Raw genomic sequence first — 26,773 nt, forward strand, 5'->3', positions numbered from 1 at the left:
GCAGTTACAAGCAGCAAGACTGACCATGTCTTGCCTAAGGCCAGATCAGTGGTTAGTGACTCCTGATTTTATAATATAATTTTGTATACATTTGTGATATTTAGACATGCTTTGCCAGGGTTAGACTATGGTCATGGAAAAAACTGTCCCTTCCTGATTCTCTGGTGAGTGAAGCCTGCAAAGTTTACACAATGAAACGTGGTAGAATGTTTCACATATTCAATCTCCAAATCCTGTTGGTTCAACCTTCACAAGATTGTTAAAATCCGTACTTTCCTCCCCATCCAAACTGCTACCACGTTAGTCCAAGCACTTATCCTATTCCACTTTAATCACTGCACCAACATCCTTGCTGACCTCCCTGCCTTCTGTCTCTCTCCACTTCAGCCCATAGTTCATTCTGCTGTCTGTTTCATGTTTCTACAAAACTGTTGAGTCCATGTTTCCCCATTCAAGAACCTCCAGTGGTTGCCTGTCCGCCTCCACATCAAACAGAAACTCCTTACCATAAGCTTTAAAGCACTCAATCACCTTGCTTCCTCCTACCTCACCTAGTTGATTTCCTAGAAAACAGCCCGCAGACTTTGCCCCTCTAAAGTTGCCCTACTCACAGTACCTCGATCTCATCTCTCTCGCCGCTGACCCCTTGCCTACATCCTGCCTCTGACCTGGAACTTCCTCTCCAAATCTGAAAGGTGATCACTCTCCCCACCTTCAAAGCCTTATTAAAGGCACATCTCCTCCAAGAGGCCTTCCCTGACTAAAATTTCATGTCCTCTTCTCTCACTCCTTTCTGCATCACCCTTGCTCTTGGGTTTGCATGTTTTATTCACCCTTCCTACAGCCCCACAACACTTAAGTACATATCTATAATTTATTCATTTACAGTAGTGTCTGTCCCCCCACTAGACTGTAAGCTCATTTTGGGCAGGAGATGTTTCTACCAACTCTGTCGTTTTGTATTCCCCCAAGCACTTAGTACAGGGCTCTGCCCACAGTAAGCCTTCAATGAAGATGATTGATTGATTTATTAGAGAGACTGATTAGTAGGCTAAGGAAATAAGGCTATAAATCTACTATGGAGAGCTAAGAAAAGGGGGTGAAAATAATTTGAGGAAGACTGAAAGAGAATCACAGTGGAAAAGGAAAGAAATGACACCTGACATGTGAAGCAGCTTTGAGTAAAACATCCTGTCTATTGTTCAGCGATAAACTAAAGGATACAGCAAATAGGTGATTGAAAACAAAACAAATGAGGAGAATAGGGAAAGGCAAGTTTTTGTCATTTAATTCAAATTATATATGAATTTCCATGAAATCTATTATTTTCTCTGTCACTTCTTTCATTACTCCATCCACTTTTGGAAGAATAGATATTATCATAAACAGTGCTGGGATTCTGAGGGATTGTTTGTTTGTTAGGATAAGTGATCAAGACTGGGATATAATCCACAGAGTTCACTTGAGGTGATCGTTTCAAGTGACCCAAGCAGCATGGGATCACATGAAACAACAGAATTTTGGGAGGATCATTATGACCTCTTCAGCTGCTGGAATATATGGCAACATTGGTCAGGCAAACTTGGTCTTGTGGGTCTCTCCAATACTCTGGCAATTGAAGGAAGAAAATACAACATTCACCGCAATGCTATTGCACCCACTGCTGGATCCCGGCTGACTCAGATGGTGATGACACAAGATATGGTGGTTGCTCTGAAACCTATGTGGCTCCTCTTGTCCGGTGGCTTTGCCATGAGAGCTGTATGGAAAACGGTTGCTTGTTCGAGGTGGGAGCTGGATGGATTGGAAAACTTCGTTGGGAGCGGACTCTAGGTGCCATTGTGAGACAGAAGAATCGACCAATGACCCCTGAGGCTGTGAAGGCCGATTGGAAGAAGATCTGTGATTTTGATAACGCGACCAAGCCTCAGACTATCGAAGCCCAGCCCGCACCCTCCGCTCCTCTGCCACTAATCTCCTCACCGTGCCTCGTTCTCGCCTGTCCTGCCGTCGACCCCCAGCCCACGTCATCCCCCTGGCCTGGAATGCCCTCCCTCTGCACATCCGCCAAGCTAGCTCTCTTCCTCCCTTCAAGGCCCTACTGAGAGCTCACCTCCTCCAGGAGGCCTTTCCAGACTGAGCCCCCTCCTTCCTCTCCCCTTCCTCCCCCTCCCCATCCCCCCGCCTTACCTCCTTCCCCTCCCCACATCACCTGTATATATGTATATATGTTTGTATGTATTTATTACTCTATTCTATTTGTACATATTTATTCTATTTATTTTATTTTGTTAATATGTTTTGTTTTGTTCTGTCTCCCCCTTCTAGACTGTGAGCCCACTGTTGGGTAGGGACCATCTCTATATGTTGCCAACTTGTACTTCCCAAGCGCTTAGTACAGTGCTCTGCACACAGTAAGCGCTCAATAAATATGACTGAATGAATGAACTTAAGTATTTCACTACCTCAAGAAATACAGTGAAAATATCTAGTATATCCAATTTCCATTGAATTTGAAGGATTCACATAGGAAAGTATACTGAGTTGCTTGTTGCGGGCAAGGATTGTGTCCACTAATGCTCTTGTATTTTACTCTCCGAAGTGCTAAGTGCACACAGTAAGTGCTCAATAAATGCCATGAATACCATACCATGATGATGATGATGTATTGTTATATTTTCACCAATGAATCACTGTAGAATGGCTGTATTGATAGATCATTGGTTACAATCATTCCATTATACAATCCCAAGGATAGAAACTGTGCTTTAAGGCCTTTCCCTATGCATACACTTGACAAGTGCCAGAGTTACAGGTAAGTGAACCCCTCCCCACTCCTGCACGTGCTTTTTCAACACTGGGAAATTCAACAGATTTTTTTTTTTAAATGGCATTTATAAAGCACTGACTAGGTGCTAGGCACTGTACTAAGTGTTGGGGTAGATACAAGATAGTCGGGATGGATACAGTCCCTGTCCCACATAGAGCTCACAGTCTTAATCCCTATTTTAGAGATGAGGTAACTGAGTCACAGTTCCACCCTGGAAGCCCAAGCCCAGGGGCAAGTTGTGTGGCATCAGCTTTATTAATAGGGGATAGAAGGCAGGATAAAGAGTAGTGGGGCCTAGTGGAAAGAGCACAGGCCTGGGAACAAGAATAATAATTGTGGCATTTAATAATAATAATTATAGTATTTATTGAATGCTTACTATGTGACAGGCACTGTACTAAGTGCTGGGGTGAATACCAGAAAATTGGGCCCGAACACAGTCCCTGTCCCACATGGGGCTCCCAGTCTTAAACCATATTTTACAGATGAGGTAACTGAAGCACAGAGAATTGAATTGACTTGCCCAAGACCACACAGCAGACAAGTGGTGGAGGCGGGGTTAGAACCCATGACCTTCTGATTCCTACAGTCATGCTCTATCCACTATGCCATGCTGCTTCTCCTATTGCATTTATTAAGCACTTACTATATGCCTACTGTACTGAGTGCTGGGGTGGATACAAGATAATAGTAATAATAATAATGATGTTGGTATTTAAGTGCTTACTATGTGCCAAGCACTGTGCTAAACGCTGGGGTAGATACAAGGTAATCAGGCTTTACCACGTGGTGCTCACATCTTAATCCCCATTTGACAGATGAGGTAACTGAGGCCCAGAGAAGTTAAGTGACTTGCCCAAGGTCACCCAGCTGACAAGTGGCGGAGCTGGGATTAGAACAAATGACCTCTGATGGACCAAGATTAGAACTAATATAGTCAGGTCCCACTGGTAGCTCACAGTCTAAGTAGGAGGGAGAACAGTTATTGAATCCCCATTCAGTGGATGAGGGAACTGAGGCACAGAGAAGTTAAGTGACTTATTCAAGGTCAAAAAGCAGGTAAATGGCAGAGCCAGGATTAGAACACAGGTCCTCTATCAGGCCCATGCTCTTTCCACTAGGCCACTCTGTTTCTCTATTAGAAGAAGCTGGGTTCTACCACAAGAGCTGGGTTCTAATCCCAGGGATTCCGCCTGGCTGCAATGTGACCTTGGACAAGTCACTTTACTTCTCCATGTCTCCATTTTTTAATCTGTAGAATGGGGATGATACCTGTTCTCACTTTCCCTTACACTGTGAACCCTGGATGGGACAGGAATTGTGTCCGATCTGCTCATCTTGTATCTACCCCAGTGCTCAGTATGTGCTTGGAACATAGTAAGTGCTTAACAAATATTATTATTATTATTATTATTATTACTGTTATTATGAGTAGTGGAAGAACAGCATGCCCTGCCCCTTAAAGCTCACTCTATGACCTAGCATTATTAAAATTTGCCCAGCCTTCTCTGAGAAAGTAGTCCAACCCTGATCATGTTCTTCAGACATCAAAAAGTAGGATTCTATAAAATCCACACCCTTGTAACTGGCTTTACACCTCAGGCAACTTGAAATTTAGTTGGAGTGTATTTTGAATAAGTATTTCACTGTAGTGCCCCCCCACTTGTTTGTAGTGAGGTTTTGACATTTTGTATGCTATTGAGTAGTATGCAAACAAAAAACCCAAGAGAAAAATCTTGTATGATAGCTCAGTATATGCCCCATGTATTTCCACATGTGTTCATAAAACTGCTTCAGAATTAAAGCAGATAGATTTATGATATTTTAAAATATGAGTTTATAATAAACAGCTCATCTGTTGCCATCCTGAATAATTTTTCCAGGATTCGTTTTAATACTACCTCTGTGTGGCATCTTGGAAGAGTCCATGGTTCTAAAAAGATAAAGAATATAAAATACCTATTTTGGTTTCTGCAATGGACACTTATGCAGACATAACATACTTATGACAGAGTACAATCATCCTCAGTCATGTGTGTTAAATGATAGTAGTTGGCTTTCTAAAGATCTTTTAGCTAACAGCCTAAAATAACCATGGGTTTGTTATGTGTTTGATGAAACATTTCACTGAAATTTAAACACAGACTTTGAGACCTAGAAAGGATCCTCTTTATGACAATTGCTATAACCCAATATTAATAACATTAAGAGAGGATAGATAGTAGTGTTAGCAATAAGACAAGCATATCACAGGTATTAGTCTATGAAATCACTCTCAAGATTGTACAGTCTGATTTTCAATTTGTTTCCTAAAGTATTAACTTGTACTATTTTTCAAGGATGAAAACAAATGATGGTGTTGAAAAATAATTTGCCATCTTTTTCAGTGGAGGATGACAGAACTATTCAAAGCAGTGCAACCTATGAATTATTTATAAAGTTCAGGATTGTCATAGCAATGGGAATGTTAAGGGCCTGTCAACAGCATTTCCAACATAACCAGATTTTCAGGAGTTTCTCACTTGACCATTTCAAATTGCATCAGGTGGTAATTTGGTAGGATATAGTCCATATTTATACACACACACACACACACACACACACACACACACACACACACACACACACACACACACACACACATATATATATATATATACATATATATATATATTTCCCTCCTCCCAGGCCTGTCCCCCCTCCCCAGACAAAAGAAATTCACAAATAACTCCATAGGCTGAAACAAATTTTACTTCCTCAGTCATATTTTAATCCACATACTACTTTTAACCCACTTTTCCTTAAAACTAGAAATATTGGCATTTAAAGTAAAGAAAAAAATCCTGCAATGCATGTATGCCCAAATGCAGCTTTACTTACAATTTTTAGGCCTGTAAGCTTACTCACATTCCATTCATCTGCACTGTCACTACATACATTTTCCAAAGCAACTTTTCTTCTTAGTGATCGCTACCTTTTAGCGTCATGTCTGTTTCACTCAGAGTGTAAGGTCCTTGTTATACTAATAATCAATCAATCGTATTTATTGAGTGCTTACTGTGTGCAGAGCACTGTACTAAGCGCTTGGGAAATACAAGTTGGCAACATATAGAGACAGTCCCTACCCAACTGTGGGCTCACAGTCTAAAAGACGGTCTTTATTAAGAACTTATTGTAAGCCAAGCACTATGCTAGGCACTGATGTAGAAACATGATAAACAGAACAGACACAATCCTTGTGGGCAGGAAATATATCCTGTGCTATTGTTGTATTTTCTCAAGAACTTGATACATGCACTGCATTCAGTAAGCTCTCATTATATATCATTACTACTTCTATGATAACAACTACTACAACTAATAATAATGATAGTTGTATTTGTTAAACGCTTACTATAGGCCAAACACTGTACTAAGTGCTGGGGTAGGTACAAGATAATCAGGTCCCACATGGGACTCACAGTCTAAATAGGAGAGAGAACAGGTATTGACTCCCCATTCTGCAGATGAAGGAATTGAGGTACGAAGTTAAGTGACTTGCCTGAGGTCACATAACAGGTAAGTGGCAGAGGCAGGATTAGAACCCAGGTGCTCTTACTCCCAGGCCCAGGTTCTTTCCACTAGGCCGTGCATAGCACCAATAGCAGCAGTGTGGCCTAGCAGATAAAGTACAGGCCTGAGAGTCAGAAGGATCTGGGTTCTAACCCCGGCTCTGCTGTATATCAGCTGTGTGACCTTGGGCAAGTCACTTCACTTCTCTGGGCCTCAGTTACCTCATCTGTAAAATGGGGATTAAGAGTGTGAGCCCTATGTGGGATAGGGAATGTGTCCAACCTGATTAACTTGTATCTATCCCAGCACTTAGAACAGTAAGTGCTTAACAAGTACCATAATAATTATTATTATTAACCCTAGGCTAAGAAAAAGTGCATCTACCTAAAAATACCCACATGTGAAATCCACAAGAACTACAAAAAGTCACAAAAGCTGAACAAACAGGTGATCAGGTTACATGGAGGGCACTGCTGGTGATTCCTTTGTAGGCAGGACCTCACTGGATTTCATATCTTTTTTGGTCAGAAGAATGAAAAAAATGAAGAACTATCCTCTCTTCTGGCATATAGAAGATCTGTAACTTTTCTTAAAATTACAAATAGCCCTTGAGTCTTTTGTATGCCATGGTTGTTTGTTCTCTGATGGGTCCCCAATGTTTTCAGTATGTTACCAGAAATTATCCTTCTAGCTTTTCCTCTAAGATTCCCAGTCTCATGCCCCAGCTCCTGGCAAAGTTGTTCACTACTCTCTGCTCTAACTGCCAAATCCTCTTCTGATCTTTCTAGAAGCATCACTAAAGAGAATTGAAATTCTCCTCTTCCCATGATATTTCCTCAGGCTGACAGCTCCCTTGGGCATCAGGTTGAGACCATAGTCTCAAGCTTATATCAGGATATCATTGTTATCACTTTTGACTGGATACGACAGTGTTCTAACATAGGGACTTCTATGCCTTTCAATGAGCCAAGAACTCCTGGATGGAGAACTAAATTTTCAATTCTCTATTAAAATAATCAACAAGTAAAATTATGCTTATGGATTGTCAGAGAGGTATGACAATTGAAACATGGCAGATTGCAGATAAATAGACCGTCTGGTCTATTTGGTGAAGCCAAAAATGTTTTGGCCTTATCCTATAATATCAAGATTAAGTTGAACAGTCCTTGACACATAGTAAGCGCTTAATAAATGCCATTATTATTATTATTATTATTTCAAAAGAATAAGAACTGTGGGGAATGAGCCTTAGTTCGTGGAAGGCAGCATGTTGTTCATTCATTCATTCAATCATATTTATTGAGTGCTTACTGTGCGCAAAGCACTGTACGAAGTGCTTGGGAAGATACAATCCAACAACAATCAGACGCATTACTGCCCACAATGAGCTCACAGTCTAGAGGGGGAGAATCAATCAATCAATCGTATTTATTGAGTGCTTACTGTGTGCAGAGCACTGTACTAAGCGCTTGGGAAGTACAAGTTGGCAACATATAGAGACAGTCCCTACCCAACAGTGGGCTCACAGTCTAAGAAGGGGGAGACAGAGAACAAAACCAAAACATACTAACAAAATAAAATAAATAGAATAGATATTTACAAGTAAAATAAATAAATAAATAAATGAGTAATAAATATGTACAAACATATATACATATATACAGGTGCTGTGGGGAAGGGAAGGAGGTAAGATGGGGGGGGATGGAGAGGGGGATGAGGGGGAGAGGAAGGAAGGGGCTCAGTCTGGGAAGGCCTCCTGGAGGAGGTGAGCTCTCAGTAGGATCTTGAAGGGAGAAGATCATGGGACTGGATGTCAGGGCCCTGGGTTTTAGTCCCAGACCTGCAAAAGGAAGCATCAGCTTCTTTACATCCTGGGAAATGCAGTTTTTCCTCTCCTTCTCTGCAATCTCCTTTCCAACTTTCAAAGCCTACTGGTTCACCTTGGGCAACTCACTGAATTACTCTGCATCTCAATTTCACTGATTTTGGGGTTTTTTTTTGAGAGAGAGAGGTCCCACCTTGCCAAAATACCTAGGAATTAAAGCAAAGTAATGTTTCACCAATATAGCTATTCAAAAGAAATAAAGGATATGTGAAATGTGGCCAAAATCCTAATGGAATTTTGTCTGAGTCCTTTAAGTGTCGTAAATCTCTGATTAAGTATGTCTGCCATCAAATAACATTTTAATTGGAGGTACAATGAAAAAGAATGCAAAATGGAAATTCAAAGGGTGATTTAAAAGCATAAACTAAGATTTAAATCAGAAAACTCCTAAATCAATCACCACTCCATACTTCTTACTTCTCGGGCCTAGCTTCCCATAAGCTTAATTAGGTGATAGAAAGATTTACCATATGGAGCCCTATTCTACGAGTTTGGGGAAGACCCCACTTCACTGTAGTAGGGTTGGGAAAGACGAGAATGATTTTTCTCTGTTGCCTCTGACCCCGACTCCAAGAGACATCTGGGTGATTGTTTGTGCAAGACAGTCCCTTACTGTTGCAAAAGATCAGTCCCTTTGCATCCTGGGAAATGTAGTTTTTCATTTGCTTCTCTGTGGTTTCCTTGCCAACTTTCAACAGGATTTCTGATTGGATGTTTTGAAATCACATCGCTCTACAAAAGACTGAGAGAATGTAGCATAATCTAACAGTCCTATAAAATCTGGAAAAGAGCCAGTTGTGACGCAGTGTGGGACAGTGTCTAATCTGATAATATGTAACTATCTCAGTTGGCATGTAGTAAGTGCTCAATAAATGCTGTAAGTATTATTATAAAATTGCCTCTGTAGTTTCAAGAGCCAGGAGGAATGGAAGAAATTCTACTATAAGCTCTGATGGTACCCTTGTGAAATAGGAAATGTGGGTACACAAAATCTTCTCTTAAAACAGCAGCTAGGCTCAGTAGAAAGAGCCCGGGTTTTGGAGTCAGAGGTTATGGGTTCTAATCCTGGCTTCGCCACTTGTCAGCTGTGTCACTTTGGGCAAGTCACTTCCCTTCTCTGTGCCTCAGTTCTCTCATCTGTTAAATGGGGATGAAGACTATGAGCTCCACGTGGGACAACCTGATGACCTTGTACCCCAGTGCTTAGAACAGTGCTTGGCACATAGTAAGCGCTTAACAAATGCCATTGTTATTATTATTATTCTTAAAACCACAGGAGATTGATTTGCAGGTTAAATTGAATGTAGCACCTTAGCAGGTCTTGGCTATTGGTTTTCTTCAGAACTGGAAGAGTGTGTGTGTGTGTGTGTGTGTGTGTGCATCTCTAAGGGAAATTTCAAATAATTTAAACAATTGCTCCATTTGAAAGAGAAATCAAGTCTTAGTTGGGCACTCCCTTTCGCTTTCAGAGCTATAGAGAAAAATTGAAGGAGATTAGGAAGGCTAGGAAAGGAGCTTGTGTTGGGATATGTGAATGAAGCGACTACAAATGTTGCAGATAGAATATGATTTTTACAGCCTTGTGATGTTTTCCTGGAACAAGAGTATCCTAACCTCAGAAGATCAATCAGGCTCAGATATTACAATCACATTTCTGGATGTTCAGCACAGAACACTTCTTTTGAAGCCCTCTGGTTGTTTTATTCAGCACATAAGTTGTTTAACAATGACACAAATCAAATGTGACCAGGTGTGAATCAATCACTAGTTCCTTCCAGGTGAACTGGAATATTTTAAAACATGTGACAGATACAGTGACTGCAGGTGAGAGGAAGACTTGGTCGCTTGACTTCAATGCCAGATGAGTCATCAAAGAATATGCCTGAGAGTGTTAATTAGAACCCAGACCCCAGGTGCAAAACTATAACAACCAATTGTGTAGGCTTTTGTTTACACAGTAATTTTGGCTCTACCCAGCTGGTCATCAAAGGAATATATTCCCAAAATTGATTATGTGATACTTTTTCATGATCTTCCTTTTCATTTGGAAGAGGATTCAGGCTTCAAATATCTGATTAATTGCAAAACACCATCCTTATATGCCAAACATTATCCAGCTGAATATATGTACTCATCCTTTTCTGGGATGCAAATGAGAAGCTTTGGCCAAATGAATTAAGGTAATTGTAGAAACTTCAAGAACTAGGCTACATATAGAGTACACGCACCCCAAAACACACACACACACACACAGGTCCATATTCGGAATAGGGTTACTCAGTAATGGAATAAAACTATCTCCACTATCAAACACTGGAGATTTCCTTTCACAAATAGACACTCACTTTAGTAACTCCCATTGTTTTTATTTATTCATTTGTTCATTCATTCAATTGTATTTGGGCACTTACTGTGTGCAGATCACTGTACTAAGCACTTGGAAAGTACAATTTGGCAACAAATAGAGACAATCCCTGCCCAACGATGGGCTCGCAGTCAAAAGGGGGGGTGACAGACAACAAAACAAAACAAGTAGGCAGGCATCAATATAAATAAATAGAATTATAGATATATGCACATCATTAATAAAATAAATGCAATAATAAATATGTACATATATACACAAGTGCTGTGGAGCAGACAGAGGGGCAGAGCAGAGGGAGGGAGTCAGGGAGATGGGGAGGGGAGGAGGGGCAGAGGAAAAGGGGGGCTCAGTCTGGGAAGGCTTCCTGGAGGAGGTGAGCTTTCAGTTGGGCTTTTAATTGGACTTCTCCCAATATATAGACTTCATATGGGAGGGAGGCTGCTGTTTCCTGCAGAGACACAGCCTGGCAGCCATTGAACAGATTTGCATCCACAGGTGTAACACCATGTGGTATGAGGGTGCTACACACAGTCCTACATGAATCTGTTTAATGCAGCATGGTTAGATGGCCACATTCTAAACTGCCAGCCCTCCCTGGCCAAGGCTTGAAGTAATGTGGCTTAGTGGAAAGAGCATGGACTTAGGAGTCAGAGGATGGGGGTTCTAATCCTGGCTCCACCACTTGTTTTCTGTGTGACTTCTCTGTGCCTCAGTTACCTCATCTGTAAAATGGGGATTAAGACTGTGAACCCCATGTGGGACAACCTGATTACCTTGTATCCACCCCAGTGCTTAGAACAATGCTTGGCACATAATAAGCACTTAACAAATACATACTACTACTACTACTATTGTGTGTGTGTGTGTGTGTGTGTGTGTGTGTGTGTGTTTGTGTATCAATCAATCCTATTTATTGAGTGCTTACAGTGTGTGCAGAGCTCTGAACTGAGTGTTTGGGAGAGTACAATAGAACAAATTTGGTAGATGTATTTCCTGCTTATATTTGTATAATTGGAAAAACAATCAATTGATCATTTATTGAGCATTTACTGTGTGCAGAACACTGTACTAAGCACTTGGGAGAGTACAATATAACAGAGTTGGTAGATATGTTAGATATGTTCCCTGCCCATAAGGAGCTTACAGTCTAGAGGAGCGTAGGTATGTAGGTTATTTGGGACACCTTGAAGGGAGGTCCTGGATTTCTCAGTGTGTCTGTTATGCTATAGTCACTGGTCCCCTTTTTCTCTGATCCCCATCTCCCCAGGGTAATTAGGAGTGCCCTTCTCCTACTCATCACCCCCCCCCCCCACCCTTGCTGGGAACAGGAAAGGAATTGGGAAGTAGGCCAGCTGGGATCTGGGAGCTCATTTCCCGCTTCCATATACCCCCACTCTAAGCACAGAAGCGGCATGACCTAGGGGAATGAGCATGGGCCTGAGAGTCAGAGGACCCGGGTTTTAATTCCAACTCTTCCATTTACCTGCTGTGTGACCTTGGGCAAGTCACTTCACTTCCCTGAGCCTCAGTTCCATTATCTGCAAAATGGGGATTCAATACCCATTCTCCCTCCTACTGTGGGACCTGATTATCTTGTACCTATCCTAGTGCCCAGTACAGTGCTTAGCAAATAGAGAATGCTTAACAAATGCTATTATTATTATTGTTGTTATTATTCATTCATTCAATCAATCACATTTATTGAGTGCTTACTGTGTGCAGAGCAGCACTGTACTAAGTGCCTGGAAAGTACAATTCAGCAATAGAGACAATCCCTGCCTACACTGGGTTTACAGTCTAGAATGGGGGAGACAGACATCAAAAAAAGTGAACAGGCATCAATATAAATGAATAGAATTATAGATATATACACATCCAAACAAGTAAATGGGCATTAATATAAATAGAATTATAGGTATGTACATATAAACACAAGTGCTGTGGGGCAGGAAGGGGGGTAGAGCAAAGGAAGCGAGTCAGGGCGATGGTGAGGGGAGGGGGAACTGAGGAAAAGGAGGGCTTCGTCTGGGAAGGCCTGTTGGAGGAGGTGAGCTTTCAGTAAGGCTTTGAAGGGGGGAAGTGCAGTTGTTTGGTGGATTTGAGGGAGGGAGGGAGTTCCAGGCCAGAGGTAGGACATGGGCTAGGGGTCAACGGTGGGACAAACAAGGGCAAGTTGGGTTGCACCGAAGGAATTTATGAACCACTGTGATGTATTACTAAGAAAGATTCCCTCCTACCAATCTCCCAATTAATTGAATTTTCCATTAGCTGCATCTCAAGTGACAGTCCATCCCTGGATTACTCTAATGATACTGGACTACAGAAACTGCAGACCTAAGTGATCTAAATCTGTTTGTACCTGGATTCTGTTTCCCTCAAATTGTTTCTTTCTACAGCATTTTTAGTGGCCATCTTTCTGCCTTAACTCTAGCTCTATATTTCTCAGTTCAGTTTTTTCCATTTGATTTTAGCCTTATTTCCAATACATCAGTGTAAATCTGCACAGGCTTTTCCTTTTCTGAGTGAAGGATCCCAGTCATTGGTTTTGCAATTGGGTAATCACTGTCTCAAGCCTCCCAAATATGCCCAAGGCAATATTGAGTACCTATGCCTGTCTCTGGAACAGAAACACTATGCCACAGGCATCAGTACTTATGTCCCCACCTGCGAGAAAAGATCTTTTAGACTGTGAGCCCACTGTTGGGTAGGGACTGTCTCTACATGTTGCCAACTTGTACTTCCCAAGCGCTTAGTACAGTGCTTTGCACATAGTAAGCGCTCAATAAATACGATTGATGATGATGATGATGATCTGGACAGACTCATCACAGCAGGACCAATATCAGATTATTTTATCCTCGTGGGAGATTTCAATGCATGTGTGGGAAGTGATGCTGAAACGTTGAAAAATAATCTAACAACATGGAATTGGTAAATTTTACAGCAATGACCTACTTCTGATACATGAATGTTTGACATCAGCACATAATCATTGTGGCATTCCACTTGGCTTTGAGGGCTTGGAGTGACTACTGGTGCAGCTTCCTGCTGCCATTGCAAGCGATTGTAAGGAATAGAGTTTTTCTACATTGCCTCATGTTCAGCAAATTATGGCACGGCCAGGGTGCTTCACCAAAACTCCCCATAGACTTCACCTACACTTTGTCAAGGCTTGTTACCACCTGAAACGGCCAGGACCATTCCTAACTAAATTATTACTATACCAGCCACCTTGCTGACCCCGCCTCCTGTCAATCCTCACTCTAGTCCATACTTCACTCTGCTGCCCGGATCAGTTTTCTACAAAAATGTTCAGTCCATGTTTCCCCACTCCTCAAGAACTTCCAGTGGTTGCCCATCCACCTCCACATCAAATAGAAACTCCTTGCTATTGGCTGTGAAGCACTCAAATACCTTGCCCCCTTCTACTCATCTCGTTACTCTCCTATTACAACCCAGCCTACACACTTTGCTCCTCTAATGCCCACCTACTCACTGTACCTTGATCTCATCAATGTCGCAGCTGACCTCTCACCCACATCCTGCCTCTGGCCTGGAAAGCCCTCCCTCTTCATCTCTGACACGCAACTGCTCTCCCCTGCTTTGAAGCCTTATTGAAGGCACATCTTCTCCAAGGCCTTCCCTGATTAAGCCCTCTTTCCCTTTCTTCAAGTCTTTTCTGTGTCAACCTGACTTGATCCCTTTATTCACCTTCCCTACCAGTCCCACAGCACTTAATGTATGTATCTGTAATTTATTTATTTATATTAATATCTGTCTCCCCCTCTAGACTACAAGCTCACTGTGGGCATGGAATCTGTCTGTTATATTTTCCCAAGCACTTAGTACTGTGCCCTGCACACAGTAAGCACAGTACTCAATAAATATGATTGATTGATTCCAAAACATGACCCCCAAGACACCTAGCCTTACCTACTCCACCAGAGTGCTTCCAGCTAGTGTACCCCAAGATTACCAGCTGTGTTTGGATTTGTAACCCCCTCTAGGTTTAATGTTATTGCAATCTGAATGCATGACATAAGTATGTACTTAGCTAAAGAAAGGTTGTTAGTAATAGCAATGTGAGATCTTAAATGGCAATTTGAACTGCACAGGTATATACTACATAACAATGTTGCCTCAGGACCAGGTCAAAAGAACATAATAATAATAATAATGATGGCATTTATTAAGCACTTACTATGTGCCAATCAATCAATCAATAGTATTTATTGAACGCTTACTGTGTGCAGAGCACTGTACTAAGCGCTTGGGAAGTACAAGTTGGCAACATATAGAGACGGTCCCTACCCAACAGTGGGCTCACAGTCTAATCCTTCTTTTAGGGCACTACTCTGCTCTTCTCTCAGAGGCTCTCCGGGATTTTTCTCCCAACTGTTCTTCTGCACAATAAATACTTAAAAGCACTAATGTGTTACTTCTCCATTATCACCTCCCATCGCACAGTCTTAATGTACTGCTGTGCGGGCACTGTGTTCAACTGGATGTGGGAAAGATGTTGGCAAGATAAGACGAGACGGAGGCCCAGTGAGAAGGTTGGTGTTAGGGCAGTGAAGTGTGTGAGTTTGGGATGGAGGAAGAGAGCAGCGAGGCGAGGTGGGAGGGGGCGAGGGGATGGACGGCTTTAAAGCCAATGGTGACGAGTTTGTTTGAGGCGGAGGTGGGTGGGCAGCCACTGGAGGAAGGAGGAAACATGGGTATTTTTGTAGAAAAATGATCCAGGCAGCGGAGATCAGTATGGACTGGAGTGGGGAGAGCCAGGAGGTTGATGCGGCAATCAGGGTGGAAGAGATACAACATCCAACTGCATCTCTGGACAGTGAGTCTGTAGAGTGACCACATGCCTAATGCCAAATTTTTTTCTTCCTCTGTAAAAAACGTTTTGTAGAAGAATGATCAGAGCAGCAGGCTATGAACTGGAGTGAGGAGAGACAGGGGGCAAGCGAGGAGGCTGCTAGTCATCAAGATGGGATTATTCATTCATTCATTCAATCGTATTTATTGAGCACTTACTGTGTGCAGAGCACTGTACTAAGCGCTTGGGAAGTCCAAGTTGGCAACATCTAGAGATGGTCCCTACCCAACAGTGGGCTCACAGTCTAGAAGGGGGAGACAGAGAACAAAACAAAACATATTAACTAAGTAAAATAAATAGAATAAGTATGTACAAGTATGGATTACTTGATGAATGCTTGGATTAATGTGGTAGCAGTTTGGATGCAGAGGAAAAGGGCAGATTTTGGTGATTTTGGTGAAGGCTGAATCGACGGGATTTAGCGAGATTGAACATGTGGGTTGGAGAGAAGTCAAGGAAAAACGACTATGGGGTTGGGAGACAGGAAAGATGGTGGTGCTGTCTACAATGATGGAAAAATCAGGGGGGGTGGGAGACGTATCCCAACAAAAAGAGAAAGTGTGTGTGTGTGTTAATCCATCTGCCCCAATTCCAGGAGTGTCTCTACTGCCAAGCACTGTTCTAAGTGCTGGGGAGGTTACAAGGTGATCAGGTTGTCCCACATGGGGCTCACAGTCTTAATCTTCATTTTACAGATGAGGTAACTAAGGCCCAGAGAAGTTAAGTGACTTGCCCAAAGTCACAAAGATGACAAGTGGTGGAGCCGGGATTTGAACCCATGACCTCTGACTCCAAAGCTTGTACTCTTTCTACTGAGCCACGCTGCATGAAACAAATCTTGTAAGAAATTGCAAAGGCTTTCCCTATGCTTCTCCCTATCCTGAAGCTGGGGTCCCTGTTCCCTTAAATACTTTTATAAATGACTTAGCTTTATGTCCACGTGCTCAGCATCTTTCACATGGCTTTCTTCAGAACCCAGAGCTAAAGTTCTAGATTTCATATTCAAACACCAGAAAATAAGAGAGGAGCCTTTCCTGTCTCTTGGATTCTTATCTTTTCTCCAAATCCCTAACTTGAGATTGGTTCAGCTTCAGATCCCCACAAAAAACTAAAAATATGTAAGTATACTTCCCAATCAGATAGGTCCAGAAATGTCTGAATCAGGGTGGCTCTAGAAGAAGTGATAGCACTTTCTGAGAACAACTTGTATTTGAAATTGTGCTTAGTCGAGTGACCTAATGCTAACCATCTCCCTGTACCTCAATTTTGCCTATCTCATGGGTGACCCGTCTCCCATGTCCTCCCTCTGGCCTGGTACACCCTCCCTCCTCAAATCCTACTAACAATTATCCTCCCCACCTTCAAAGCCCTACTGAAGGCACATCTCCTCCCAGAGAGTTTCCCTGACAAAGCCCCGCTTTCCTCTCTCACTCCTTTCTGTGTAGCCCTGACTTGCTCCCTTTATTCATCCCCTCGCCCAGCCCCACAGCACTTATGTGCATATATACGATTGATTGATTGATATGTTATTTATTTATTTAAATTGCCTGTCTCCCCCTTGAGACTGTAAATTCGTTGTGAGCAGGGAATGTGTCTGTTTATTGTTATACTGTACTTTCCCAAGTGCTTAGTATAGTGAGTGCTTTGCACACAGTAAGTGCTCCATAAATACAATTGAATGAATGAATTAATGACATCAATATATGGGCTGTAAGCTCATTATGGGCAGGGAACGTGTCTATAAACTCTGTTATATTGTACTCTCCCAAGTGCTTAGTACAGTGCTCTGCACATGGTAAGTGGTCAATGAGCCCACTGTTGGGTAGGGACCGTCTCTATATGTTGCCAACTTGTACTTCCCAAGCGCTTAGTACAGTGCTCTGCACACAGTAAGCACTCAATAAATACAATTGATTGATTGATAGATAGATAAGATTGATTGATTGATGGGCAGTGTAACTATTTGCCCTTGGCATCTGGCCAAACCACCATAACCACCAACCAGTTTTTCACTTCCCAAATAAGAGAAATATATCTTGGGTGTACTCAAGTTCCAAACAATGGTATCTTATTTATTATATTATCACTTGACAGACAACACATGGCTTTTCCTCAAAAATTTAATGAAGATATCACTATATTTAGAATGATGAATAATGGCAAAGCTTTGTGATCTGATGGTACACCAGCTAAGATCTCCAAAGAAGGAGGGGAGGTGCTTCTTGATTATCTTCCTGCACACATATGATACTGATAAAATTCCATAGCATTACCAAGGTGCCACCATAATCATCATCTTCAAGAAGAAAGGGAAGAAAGTTGAGCATAGAAACTATTGTGGACTCTCACTGCTCTCCATTGCTGGCAAAATTCTAGCTAGTGCACCCAACTATTAACAAATTTATTAACCACACAACCCCCAGAATCACAATGCAGTTTCAGAATAGAGGAGATCATAGTGGAGAATGATATTTTTTGCATATTAGATACAGGAAAAAGATTAAGATTAATTCTAATGGTATTCATTAAGTACTTACTATGTGCCAAGTACTTGAGAAGCAGCATGGTTTAATGGATAGAGCACAGGCCCAGGAGTCAGAAGATCATGGGTTCTAATCCCAGTTCAGCCACTTGTCTGCTGTGTGTCCTTGGGCAAGTCACTTCACTTCTCTGTGCCTCAGTTACCTCATCAGGAAACTTGAGATTGAAACTGTGAGCCCCATGTGGGACAGGGACTGTGTCCAACCCAATTTGCTTGTATCTACTCCAGCACTTAGTACAGTGCCTGGCACATAGTAAGTGCTTAACAAATACCATTATTATGATTGTTCATTCATTCATTCATTCATTCATTCATTCAATCGTATTTATTGAACGCTTACTGTGTGCATAGCACTGTACTAAGTGCTTGGGAAGTACAAGTTGGCAACATACAGAGACGGTCCCTACCCAACAGTCGGCTCACAGTCTAGAAGGGGGAGACAGAGAACAAAACAAAACATATTAACAAAATAAAATAAATAGAATAAATATGTACAAATAAAATAAATAAATAAATAAATAGAGTAATAAATACATACAAACATATATACATATATACAGGTGCTGTGGGGAGGGAAGGAGGTAAGGCAGCGGGGATGGAGAGGGGGAGGAGGGAGAGAGGAAGGAGGGGGCTCAGTCTGGGAAGACCTCCTGGAGGAGGTGAGCTCCCAGGGCCTTGAAGGGAAGAAGAGAGCTAGCTTGGCAGATGTGTGGAGGGAGGGAATTCCAGGCCAGGGGGATGATGTGGGCTGGGAGTCAATGGCGGGACAGGCAAGAACGAGGCACGGTGAGGAGATTAGCGGCAGAGGAGCGGAGGGTGCAGGCTGGGCTGTAGAAGGAGAGAAGGGAGGTGAGGTAGGAGGGGGCGAGGTGATGGAGAGCCAGAAGCCGAGAGTGAGGAGTTTCTGCCTGATTACTAAGTGCTGAGGAAATACAAGATAATCAGGTCTGACACCATCTCTGTCCTACTTGGGGCTCATTGCCTAAGAGGGAGGGAGAGCAATTATTGGATCCCCTTTACATTGATGAGGAAACTGAGGCAAGAGAAGTTAAGTGATTTACCCAAGGTTACACAGTAGGCAAGTGGTGGAGCTGGGATCATAACCGAGGTCTTCTGCTGCCCAGGATCATGCTCTTTTCATTAGGCAACACTGCTTCTCAGATTCCCTGTCTTTCCTTTCTTCTTCTTGGTACTTATAGATTTTACAAAAAAATTCATCCATCAATAGCCCTGAGTGTTGTGTCTAAGTTAGAGGGATTTTGTCAGACTTTTTTGTCATCACCATTGGAATAAAGCAGGGTTGTATACTAGGTCCAGGTTTGACTGATGATTGATGATTGTATTTGTTAAGCGCTTTACTATGTGTCAAGCATTATATAAGTGCTGGGGTAGATACAAGCTAATCAGGTTGGACACAGTCAATGTCCCATATGGGGCTTACAGTCTTAATCTCCATTTTATGGATAAGATAACTGAGGCTCAGAGAAGTTAAGTTACTTGCCCAAGGTAGTTCAGCAGGCAAGTGGCAGAGCTGGCATTTGAACCCAGGTCCTTTGGACTCCCAGGCCCATGCTCTGTCCACTAGACCATGCTGCTTGTTCAACCTAGTCTAAGCAATCACACTTGAGGCCACAACAAGGAATCTGGAAGCTTATGTCAGAATGTAATTCCAAGCCTCTGAGGAGTTCTTCCAACCTAACAGGCTGAGAGAATGTTGAAGTCCTCTAATCACTTCTACAGGAGCTCTTATACACTGTATTTATTTAGGTTAATGTCTGTTTTCCCCACTAGACTATAAGTTCGTTGTGGGCAGGGAATGTGTCCGTAATATTGTTCTGTTGTATCAATCAATCAATCAATCATATTTATTGAGCGATTACTGTGTGCAGAACACTGTACTAAGCACTTGGGAAGTACAAGTTGGCAACATATAGAGACAGTCCCTACCCAACAGTGGGCTCACAGTCTAAAAGGGGGAGACAGAGAACAAAACCAAACATACTAACAAAATAAAATAAATAGAATAGATATGTACAAGTAAAATAAATAAATAAATAAATAGAGTAATAAATATGTACAAACATATATACATATATACAGGTGCTGTGGGGAAGGGAAGGAGGTAAGATGGGGGGATGGAGAGGGGGATGAGGGGGAGAGGAAGGAAGGGGCTCAGTCTGGGAAGGCCTCCTGGAGGAGGTGAGCACTCAGTAGGGCCTTGAAGGGAGGAAGAGAGCTAGCTTGGCGGATGGGCAGAGGGAGGGCATTCCAGGCCCGGGGGATAACGTGGGCCGGGGGTCGATGGCGGGATAGGCGAGAACGAGGCACGGTGAGATTAGCGGCAGAGGAGTGGATGGTGCGGGGTGGGCTGTAGAAGGAGAGAAGGGAGGTGAGGTAGGAGGGGGCGAGGTGATGGAGAGCCTTGAAGCTACTCTCCCAAGTGCTTAGTACAGTGCTCTGCACACATTAAGTGCTCAATAAATATGATTGACTGATATGTGGAAGCACACACTCAAGCAAGTATTCAGATGATTAAGAACTCTGTCTCGTCCATCTTCTTCTATCTCTTCTTTTGTCTCTCACCTCCTTATTATAGGTGTTCTACCAGATTCTGTTTTGGTTTCCCAACTGTTCTCATTCTACACTCACTTTCTCAGGGAGTTAACCAACCTACATGGCTTCAGCTAGCATTGTGATGTATGGAAAACTCCCAAATCTACATAATCAACTTCATCTTTTCAACTTCTCTACAATCTCACATTTCCTCTGGTCTCCAGAAAATCTCCATATGGAAATTCTGCCAGCAACTTAACTCAACAAAGTTAACCCTGAACTCCTCATCATCCATCCCGAAACCACTCTTCTTCCCAACTTTTCCATGATAATAAAAAAATACCATATTCCCTATCCCAGAAGCTCTAAAGCTGGTTGTCAATTTAGTTCTCTCTCTTTGACTTCTCATATTCTGTCTCTTGCTAAATGTTGCTGTTGTTCCTCCACAATATTTACTCTTCACACATTTGACCATCACCCTGGTTCAAGCTCTCATCACATCCCAACTATTGCAATAATTTGCTCATTGTCTCTCTAACTCTGTCTCCCCTTTTCAGTCTATACTACACTCTCCTGCTCAGACCATCTTTCCTAAGCATCATTCTGAAAACATCAATCTGCTCCTCAAAACCTTCCAATGACTACTCACCATTGCATTAAGCAGACTCTCTGGACAGTTGGACTCATGGTTCTCAGCTCTCTCCTTACATATCTGCTGTCTTTACCTGCTACACCCAAACTCACACTCTTCACTCCTCACAAACTATCTCTCTTATTGTACCCATAGTTAGAGAGTGAAAGGCAGAAGAGTCAAGGAAAGGATTGATAGGCATTGGTCTTCTCAGTTCAGTAAACACCGATAAAATATCACTCTCAGTAGGGTTATCATTGAAGCTGAAAGGCATATACCTCCCAACCTACACACAGAAAATATGTGTGTGTGTGTGTGTGTGTGTGTGTGTGTGTGTATTTCAAATATGCACACAATCATCCATGAAATTACACTTTGGAGGAGGGGCTGCTCCATCTCAGATACAGTTGTGGATGGGAGGTAATAAAAAGGCAAAGGAAACATGAGACACTGGCATAGTGTGCCACTCACCTTGGGATAATGCAATTGGCACCAAAAGCTAAGTGGTTATCTTCATGCTAGCCAGAATGTGGCTTATACCAATAAAAGAAGAAGCCAATTGTGAAACTTACTATTTGTCCCCCCAGAGGGAGGGTGGCTCTTTCCAGCTCCCAAGATTCCTTATCTCATCCCCAGTTCAGTCTTGACTTAGCTCAATCAGTGGTATTTATTCATTCAATCATATTTATTGAGTGCTTACTGTGCACAGAGCACTGTACTAAGCGCTTGGGAAGTACAAGTTAGCAACATATAGAGACGGTCTCTACCCAACAGCGGGCTCACAGTCTAGAAGGAGGAACTTCTTGAGCCCTTACTGTTGTGTACAGCACTGTACTAAGCAGGGAGAAGGAAGGATGAGCCATTAGGCCCATGGTGCACTGTGAGCTCAGGGAAAATGGGCAGCACATTCTTGGGTGGTGAAGACATAGTGCCTTGACTTGAGTAGCACATGATTATTTTGATAGCTGGCGATGGGATTATTTATTACTATCACCTTCTTTTGTGAGTTGTGCTGAAAAAAACATTAGGTTGAGCTATAGAAGATAGAATTCAGCTCAAGATCAAGTCCTAGATCCTGATTGTCTAGGGGTGAATGTGACTCTATGCTTCCTACCGGACCCTGCCATCAATTTGCATACTCTGCATTCTATCCTGGGGCCAATCATATTGGGAGCAAGATGAGAAGTCAGTACTAATACTACACCAAGGGTCAACTTACAGCACTGGCATGCAGCCAGGACCTTCAGGCTGTCTTCATTAAAGTCTTATAAACTGTGCTCAGTTCCTGCCCTGTGGGCCATATAGTCACATTCCCTGCTGACCCTGGCCTTAATTAGCACTGATCTTTCTTCTCATTTCTGTTCCCTTGAAGTCTGCTCCTGAATCTGGTCTTTCTGCTAATTCCTGCTCACCTTTTCCAGTCCTACCTCCTGCCCATTAACTAACCTGCTTTGCCTGCCCTCACATATGCCTTTTGATGACCCTGCTTTATCTTCTATTGCTGTACCTCCACCTGGAAAACCTGCTGGCTTTGCCTGTAGCCTGCCTGGGCCTCTCTTATGGCCCTGAGGTGGAGCTTCACATCCTTGGTCCCTGATGGTTCTTAACAGGAACTTGGTTCCATTCAAATTTAGACCAAAACAATGATGTTCTTACTGCCCAGGGTAGACATGGCCACTGTTTCAGACTAATGCTGAAGAGAACCGTTGAAGCGAATGAAAGCTTATTTGAGTAGAGTTGTCCTGTCAGTGGTCCTATCCTTGCCCCCTTGTTTTAATGGTATTTGTTAAGCACTTACTATGTGCCAGGCACTCTAAGCGCTGGGGTAGATACAAAAAAGTCTGGTTGGAGACAGCCCATGTACCACATAAGGTTCATAATATTAATCCCTATGTTACCGATGAGGGAACTGAGGCACAGAGAAGTGAAGTGACTTGTCTAAGGACACACAGCAGACAAGTGGCTGAGCCGGGTTTGGAACCAGGACCTTCTGACTTCCAGACCTGTGCTCTATCCATTAGGCCATGCTGCCCTTTTCCCTCAGGGAAGCATTCACTAGGAGTGGCTTATAAGAGCCCCAGATGATGCAGGGTTAACGTAACCCTCTGGGAGCAATATTTATGATAATTGTGGTATTTGTTAAGTGCTTACTATGTGCCAGGCACTGTACTAAGCACTCAGGGGGAATACAAGCAAATTGGGTTGGACACAGTCCTTTTCCCACATGGGGCTCACAGTCTTAATGTCCATTTTACAGATGAGGGAACTGAGACATAGAAAAGTGAAGTGACTTGCCTAAGGTCATACGACAGACAAGTGGCAGAGAACTCATGACCTTCTGACTCTCAGGCTGGGGCTTTATCCACTAGACCATGCTGCTTCTCAAGCACCTCACAATCAGGTGGACTTCTGGTCCAAGTAGGCTCCATATAAGAAAACCAATTCTATATTGTGGTGGAAAAGCCCTGTATGCACCAGAAATGTTTTCGACTTTACATCAAGCCTGCTATGTGCAAATCCAGCCAAAGATTTACACTTGATGCTATTTGTCACAATAAGCAGGAGTTCAGGAGGAGCCATTGGAAAGGGAAGGGTTGGAGATCTCACAGATATACTTCCTTTATGTTTATTTTCATTTCCTATTGAGAGGGAATTATAATACGCATGAACTATTACCAGCTTTTGTCTAAATTCCCAATTTAAAAATGCAACATACCATTTGTTTACCTCGGAAAATAGCAGTTGTTAATTACCAAAATGTATGTAGGTTGACATTGCCACCACTAAAATCTGTTCTCTTTAATTTAAACGAAACTTAAATCTTTTAAAACAATTTAATTTAAATGGAAGACTTTTTTTTCCTCTCTGATTTAAGATGCCAGTAATTAAACTGCAGATTTTGGTCCAATTTTGTGAGCCTTCTGTGCAGGGGCTATTGAGGACCTTTGTAACTAATGATACCTGAATTAAAATAACATTCACAAAACAGAGCTTTGAACACAAATGGAAATTCAGCAAAGCAGTAAAGGCGCATTATCCTGTTTAATGAGGCAGTGTGGGAGATGTAGAATGATTCCAATCTGATTTAAGATGTTAACAATCTCTATGAAACACACATTTTATGGCATCAGCAGTTACACTGAATATTGCTCCTTTATTGTAATATCTGTAATTGGAGCAAAAGAGTATGATTTAAATATGAGGCTTAGAATTATTAATACAGGTGGTTTAGGATGAGCAGTGTGGCCTATTGGCAAGAACACAGGACTGGGTGTCAGGAGACCCAGGTTTTAATCCAGGTTCCATCACTTCTGTGTTGTGTGTGACCTTGGGCAAGTCACTTGACTTCTCTGTGGCTCAGCTTCTTCCCCTGTAAAATGGGAATTTACCATTCTTTCCCCCCATCCTCCAAGACTGTAAACCCCATTTTGGGTAGGGGCTGCTTCTGTCTGATCGGATTACACTCTATCTCCTCCAGTGGCCTATCACAGTGCTTGGCACAGGCACATAATAAGCACTTAACAATTATTATTGTTATTAAAATTATTATTTTTATTATTAGCAGTAGTAGTAGTGTTTCAGATGGCTGTCAGTCAGTGAGTGCACATCCACCAAAAAATTTCAAAATTACTTGGACTTTAAATGCAGTTCAAAATCCCACATTTTCTTTAAAATTAGCTCAAAAGAATAATTTGGTGAGAGTATTCAAAACATGAAATATCTCCTTTTTCTAAAAATATCAATTGTTGCAATTGTACAAACATACTTTTTAGACAGGATTTTTGTTTCTGAAGCAAAACTCAACTTCAGAAAACTCTTACTCAAATTGGGCATGGGAAAGATGAAATCGAAGAGTACAGCAAGATATGTGGATTGAATTCAAGGAAGAATTTAAGTGAGCAAGTAGCTTTGGAAATAAATAGCAATATCTATCAATGTGGAAAGAAGAAGATGATCCTAAGGGGCACCATCATTTTAATTCAGTGGACTATAGTTCTTGTGTAAAAGAAGAACACCAGGAACATGATGAATCAAACTTGGCTTCTTAAGGTATGGGTCAAAGATATTAAATTTAACACACCAAAAACTTATCTGAACAGAAAATTGAAAAGAGGAGAAATGATGAAACCGGAACACACAGAGTTAGTTCAGACTTTCAAGGAAAAAATAGAAGCCTTTAAAAGCAAAAAAAGCTAATGATAGCTAAAGAGACTAAATCAAATGAGAAAAGTTCTGGGAAAGACCAGGAGGAAAAAGATAATGGACTGGAAATCAAAAAAAGACCTATTCTAAGTGAGCAGGGAAATTACTTGATTCTATACCATCTAAGGAATTGTTTTTCAAATTTGTAAGAAAAATACAGAAAATCTTCATGGAACATCATCATAATCATCATCAATGGTAATTATTGAGCTCTTACTGTGTGCAGAACATTGTACTGTTTGGGAGAGTACAATACAATAGAGTTGGTAGACATGTTCCCTGCCCACAAGGAGCTTATAGTCTGAATGGGGATGATTAAGAATATGGGACTGTTTTATAAAAAAAAGACCAATTGAAAGCTTTATGAAGGCAGGGATCTTGTCATTATCTTCTATTGTACCCTCCCAAGTGCTTAATATGGTGCTCTCCACTCAGTAAGTATTCAACAAATACTATCTAATACCAATACCAAATACTAATACCAATAGGTTGATTGATTGTTATAGAGCCCAATTTTTCCCATGCCAAAGTTTTCTTCCTGATAGTAGGTTAGATATTTTGGAAGGAACATTCAGTCTTTCAGATCATTGGAGGATTATTTAGTGAATTGGTGCACTGGAAGAATTTGGCCATTTAACTTAGATCAAACCCTCACCACTAAGGTCAAGAATCTGTCATTGTCATTTAAGCATTCTGAGTTTTCCCCCACACCTACCCCTCTGTCCCCCATTTCCGTGGTCAAACTGGCCACAACACAGGTCAAAAGGTAAATGAATAGATCAGCAATAGCATATGAACAACACCACTCCCTTGCCGCAACCTGACATGCCCTGATGTTTGGAAGCCTTAAAAATGGACAGCTGATTTCAGTCTCTGATTAGCAACCCTCAAAGCCTTAAGTGCCCTCCCATAGAACACCTGAGTACTTAAGCATATGCCTAACAAAATAAAGAAATCCCTTTTTCTCAAGCTGTAATGTGAATTAGGAAAATATGTATTAGCATCTATGCATTTATCTGTTGAAAATCTTTTTTAAAAATCGGACATGAACAGACCCTGGATGGACAATTGTAAACTTTAATGCAATAGAATCTGACTTCCCCAGTAGGAAAGTGGCGATGGTGAGTTCTTCAAGATGGCCATCAGGGAAATTTGCTGGCCCGGGGCAAGCTGACATTTTGTGGACTATGGGGTGGGTGGGGAGGAATGGGTTAAAATCAATCAATCAATCAAGGATATTTAGTGAGTGCTTACTATGTGCAGAGCACTGTTCTAAGCACTTGGGAGAGTAAAATACAAGATAATTAGGAGACACATTCCCTGCCCATAATGAGCT

The 26,773-nt window shown here is 41.9% G+C and overlaps 1 pseudogene; it reads left to right on the plus strand.

Moving 5' to 3' along the window:
• The first annotated feature begins 1,312 nt into the window (after positions 1-1,312).
• On the plus strand, positions 1,313-25,431 carry LOC119949862 (annotated as a pseudogene).
• Positions 25,432-26,773: the final 1,342 nt, after the last annotated feature.

The sequence above is a fragment of the Tachyglossus aculeatus genome, chromosome X1 (genome assembly GCF_015852505.1).
Source record: "Tachyglossus aculeatus isolate mTacAcu1 chromosome X1, mTacAcu1.pri, whole genome shotgun sequence".
Lineage (NCBI taxonomy): Eukaryota > Metazoa > Chordata > Mammalia > Monotremata > Tachyglossidae > Tachyglossus > Tachyglossus aculeatus.